This window comes from Sus scrofa, chromosome 18 (genome assembly GCF_000003025.6).
Source record: "Sus scrofa isolate TJ Tabasco breed Duroc chromosome 18, Sscrofa11.1, whole genome shotgun sequence".
Classification (NCBI taxonomy): Eukaryota; Metazoa; Chordata; class Mammalia; order Artiodactyla; family Suidae; genus Sus; species Sus scrofa.
The window spans coordinates 42,513,642-42,519,641 of NC_010460.4; positions in this window are offsets into that span (position 1 = coordinate 42,513,642).

The window sequence follows — 6,000 nt, forward strand, 5'->3', positions numbered from 1 at the left end:
ATGACCATGTGCGACTGGATAGGTGCATCTTCAAAATCAGTTTTCCTTGATCTTAAATACTTCTATGTGTGCATGTATCTCCACTTTGCCTGAACAAGTCAGTCTGACTGGACCCGTGAGCACTGGGTCAAATGGAAACTAATTCGTCCCCCAACTACCCTATGAAGTAGGGGTTACTTCCTGAGTGAGGAAACTGAGCATTTGGGCAGATAGGATATGCAGCTTGTCTTACTACTGAGGTTGTGCATAAAAATAGGGAAGGAGCAAAACCCCTTTAGGAAAGGGATTTTTGGCAAATGTAGATGGTTGGACCTGATAATATCCACAATTTTTGAGCTCACTTCACCTCCCCTGTTCTGCCAGTGGGGACAGTGACACTGGGGAGGAAACGACTTGCCCAAGGTCATACGCATCATCGTCAATTGAATAAGAACTAGAACACAGGCCTTGTGGCTGGCCTGACCCTCTGTTCTGATGGTTTGTGACCTCCAGTTCATTCTCCAACTGACCTTTTTTTTTTTTTTCCTGCCAAGCCTATTCAACTTGATTCCAATCCACTAGGGCAAGTTAAACAAAATGAACTCTTCCCCCAAGGACACAGCTGGGGTCCCTTTAGTGTCCCTTTGTTTGGGAAGCCTGGTCTTTTTTCCTTTATCCGTGGTGCTAAAAGTTACAGGACCTTGGCTCATGTTCACAAGCCTCACTGACTGAGTCACAGGGCCAGGAACACCCTGGAGGATGCTGGGTGACACAAGAGTCTGACCCTTCAGAGCACACAGGCTTCACCCCCCAACCTTGGGACTGGACCCGAGGAAGTAGGTGCAGTCCAAAGAGGCGGAGAAGGTCGAACTGGGATTATTTTCATCACAAGAGGGCAGTGTGTATCCAGCAATTAGTCCATTATGCAAGCAGCCTGAAGGCCTCGGCTGCGCAGGGGGTCTGATGACAGACCCAGTGTTCTACTTACATAAAAATCCAAAGTACAGAGTGTTAAAAGCAATTTCATCATGAGCTCACTCATCCGTGATTTCAAAGACATTTGGAAAGTAGCAAGAGTGGTCCCCAAGGCATATATAACCACAGTGCTACAGCAAAGCCTGCGGGTACCGAGGATCTGGATTCAAATTCCAGTGCCACCAGAACCCGTGTGATCTTGGACAAATGACTTATCTTTTCTTATTATTTCATCCATAATAATAGTGCTCCCTGAGAGTTCCCATGGTGGCTCAGAAGAAGAGAACCTGACTAGTATCCATAAGGACACAGGTTCGATCCCTGGCCTTGCTCAGTGGGGCAAGGATCCAGCATTGCTGTGAGCTGTGGTGTAGGCCGGCAGCTGCAGCTCCGACTGGACCCCTAGCCTGGGATCCTCCATCTGCCGCGGGTGCAGCCCTAAAAAAAAAATTTTTTTAATTAAAAAAAATAAATGTAGTGCTCCCTTTGCAGGGTTGTTGGGTTATGGGGACTACATTAATTAATAGTGCCTGACATGGAGCCTTAGCAAGGGGCAATGCTTAAATCTAATCAGGATTTTCCCTCTGGCACTAACTTAATGAGCTTCAGAGATAAGAAAAGAGGGGTTGCTGGTGCCGGGCTATCCTTCCCCCCTTAAGAGCCCCTCGGAAACAATACTGCCATTTTCAACCTCATAGCAAAGTCTATACTTTCAAGTAGCTCAGACGCCAGAAGCCATGTCCAAGGCTGGATACCTGTGGGAGAAGAACGAACCATTCCTTACACTTCACGTTGTCTTCCTTTTTTTTTTTTTTTTTTGGTCTTTTTAGGGCCACACCTGCGACATATGGAGGTTCCCAGGCTAGGGGTCAAACTGAAGCTGTAGCTGCTGGCCCCTGCCACAGCCACAGCAATGTAGGATCTGAGCCTCGTCTGCGACCTACACACAGCTCACAGTAACGCCGGATCCTTATCCCACTGCTCAAAAGACCAGGGATCGAACCTGCGTCCTCATGGATGCTAGTCAGATTCGTTTCCACTGAGCCATGATGGGAACTCCCATTCACTTTTATTTTGTTAAGGAACCACAGGTCCAAGTCATATTCAGAAGCAGGGATTAGAAAAGCTATAAACCTATTTGCATTTTAATTTGATTTCCCAGATGTCAGGGTGCAGTATCTGGCTTTCCCTGCTATCACCGTATGGCTGAAGGTCATTTCTTTCTTTGTGCTCAAGATGTGGTTCCCCGGCTCTTGCACTGTTCATTCACTCATTACCATTGCTACTGATCCTCCTGCCTCCAGCAGAAATGAATAGTGGGAGTCTTGAGAGCCAGCCAGAGAGAAGAGGAGGAGAGAAGGGTAGGGCCGGAGGCAGATCAGAACAGAACTGGCAGGGGGGTGAGCGGTGGGGGAAGGTGGCTGGGTTAACTCCTAGCATCCTGACTCCCACCCAGATTCATATCCCCCGAGCACCATGTCTAGGAACTGGCCCTGTGTGTCTGGGCCCTGAAGTTGTACGGAGCCGGCAGCTCTTCACCCACCGAGCCGCTCTGGGGGGTGTCCCAGCTGCCCACTGCTGCTTTTAGGTCTCCCAGAGGATACTCACTAGACACCGCGGAAGATCTTTTTCCTTTTGCTGAGACAACACGCATTTCCCATCCGTTTTCCCAGGAGGCCCCCTTCATGGTCAACAAACTCCTTCCATTCGAATCATCCAGTCCGGTGTTTCACAACCTTTTTTCCTTATCACCCCTGTAAGGAGACTTTTAAGACTTTTTTTCCCCCCAATCCCCCCTCCCATGATGAAATTCCAATGCCACAAATATATTGTATTTCTGTTCAGGTGCTTTGGCCATGCAGGCCATGGAATGGCGAGGTTCTTTTTTGTCCCCCAAGAACCAGTGTTTACCCTCTTAGGGGTGATATCCCTCCTGGGGAGGGTCACACCCTAGATAATTCTTGTCACCCTTGCCAACTCCAAGAACCCCCCTGTCACCCTAATGGCTGTTCGCCTTTTTACACATTATTCAGCTTCTAATGCAAGAAATCTTTAGGTTATAAATTTAACATTCTGGTTTGTTATTTTCACTCTTTCATCTGTCCTGAAAACACTTTTATTCTATGTGCAAAAACTTTGCTTAAATTATTACTGTTAAAAAGGCCATTTGTGGAGTTCCTGCTGTGGCCCAGTGGGTTAATGATCCCACTTGTCTCTGTGGAAGCACCAGTTGGATCCCTGGCCTGGTGCAGTGCATCAAGCTGTTGCTGCAGCGGTGGCTCAGGTGGCAGCTCCGGCTTGGATTCGATCCCTGGCCTGGGAACTTCTCTATGCTGTGGATGCTGTTTGTCAACCTCCTAAGAGGGACAGTTCTAGTCTGAAGCATTCTGGCACCAGCAGCTTCTGAGATGACAGTCTATGGCATGTCCCCAGCGACGGCCACCGGGCTTTGGGTAGATCTGGAGGCCAATCACGTGTGCCTTTGCTATTGTGCCACTTCCGTTTCTCGCTTCCCGGTCCCCCCACCCACACACCTCCTCCAGGAAACCCAGAATTATCCAGAATCCCCCCTTCGAAATAGGACCCGGGCCCCTGCCCACCGCAGGCAGCCTCCCTCCCACCCCAGCCCTCCCAGCTCACCACCGCTCAACTCCGCTTAATAGTAGAACATTATACCAATTCAAGAAATTGTGAACAAAATGGAACTCATAGGATTATCTCTGTCAGATGCCTTACACATATCAGAAGAGAAGCTGGCTGCTCAAAATGCTCTCCAATCAGACACATAAACCCAGAGACACCTCAGATCAAGTTAACCTTCACGTTCCCTCAGCTGTCTCCCCACAATCCCGGAAAAATTCCAGAACATGGCTGGATCTTCTGAAACAGTCTGATCCCTGGAGCATCTTGGCAAAACTGTGTAAGCCCATCCATCCATCCATCCATCCATCCATCCATCCATCCATCTCACAAACAAATACTGAACACCTACCTCCATGCCAGGCCCTATGGGGCTGCTAAGAATACAGTGGTTCATATCAGGTATGGGATTTGCTTTTACCCTGCTCACAAGTTATTTCATAAGGTAGATACGACTTCATGGATGCTAGCGTGAGACATGAGACTCCTGGGCCGGAGACCCAGCACCTCATTATTCACAGGCCAGCAGGAGCCAGTGGGGAACACAAAGGGGTCAGTAAGGAGAGTGCAGGCAACACCGTTAACTGTTTCTGTCAGTTAAAGTAAGGTTAGTCCTGAAAAGTGCCCATGGATTTAGTGACATAGAGGTTATGGGTCCCCTGAGTAACAGCTGTTTGGTGGCCACTGACAGCAGAGAAGCCACTGGAGGGGCTGAGAAGTAACTGGAAGATGAGGACATGGTTCAAGAAACACGTGAAGGAGAAAAGATAGGACGGTAGCTCGAAGGGGAGGTGGAATCTGGGGAGGGTCACTTCGTGTGGCTTGAGGAGCAACAAGGTCATTGCCAGGGAGAGGTGAACACAGGAGAAGGAGCGGATGGGAACGCAAGGCTCCCGAGAAGGTGTGGAGGCGGGGCTGCCCGGGTCAGAGCCTGGCCTCATCCCCGAGGAGACAGGTGCCCACTAGATGGGTTTGTGAGGTTAGGAGGGGCGTGTTGATGCCACTATCAACATGCAGGGTTAACGCAAGATTTTCCCGTGAACTAATTATCTCTTTGGGCAGAAACAGGAAAGCAAAAACATTCTCCTAAAGGTGGAAACATTTTTAGAAGGATTTTTGCCCATTTCAATGCCCTCTGTATTCAAAAAGAAAAAAAAAAAAAAAAAAAGAAAGAAAGGTCTTAAGTAGGAAGTATTTGCACGCCTTCCCCGCTCCCTTGCCTCAGGAGGAAGGCTCCAGGACCCATCACTGCTGAGCAGAAGGACAGACGTCAGGGACACCGAGAGACCTTTATGATGACAGCGAATCCCTACAGAAGGCTCGCAATTCACCAGACCCTCTCCTGGTTGTTCACAGACTCATCGTTTCTTCATTCCTCACAATAATCACGTGAGGAAACTGAGCTACAGGGAGATGAAAGTAACTCGCCCAAGGTCACACCGTAGGTGAGATGGCAGATACTCCAACACAGACAGCCTGGCTCCAGAGTCTGTATGTTTAACCACTTATGCTACCCTGCTGTCCATTAATAAGTACCTAATAGACAACCTGCAGAGGAGGAGAGACAAGAGGCCCTGCATGGGGCCTGAGAGACCCAAGAGACAATTTGGGGGAGGAATGAGGAATGAAAGGAAAGTGGGACATTGAGAAATGTGGGGGAAATGAGTCCATCCTCCCTCCAAATTTTATCATGAAAAAGATCAACCCTCCAGGAAGTTTCACGTAATGCAGTGAACCTTCATACCCTATATATATGAACAAGCATTAACATTTTACCGTATTTATCTATTTTCAATATATTTTTTCTTTTTGCTATAGTGTTTGAAAATGTTACATACATGATGAAACTTTATCTCAGTATTTTAGGATCTACTAAGAAAATAAGCCATCTCCTACAGTCCTAAGTTTATGATGTATTGGTATTTCATTCTCATATGCGAGTCTGAAGAGCAATTAAAATTAAAATTCTCGGTTATACCTTAAGAAAGCTGAAATAAAAAAAAGAGAAAATCTGTATGACTTCTTATACCCCGGGCTAAGCTCTGAATCAAGGGATTTTTTAATTTTATTTTTAATTTTTTAAATGGATTTTTTTGGCCACCCCCGCGGCACATGAAAGTTCCCCCGCTGTGCCACAAGGGAATCCCAAAAGGCTGTTTTAGATACTGTATCTCATTTAATCCTCACAACAGCCCTACAAAATTATCCCCACTTTACAGGAGAAGAAACTGAGGCACTGAATAGTTAATTGCCCAAGGTCACACAACAGGCAGAAATGACAGGATGTGAACCCAGGCACTGTGGCTCTGGAACCCAGATCTTTCGCCACCACACTATTCTCAAGTCGGTGTCATTAAGGAGGTAAACCACAGCCAAGGACTCTGCCCCGAGGGTGGAGGAAAGCAT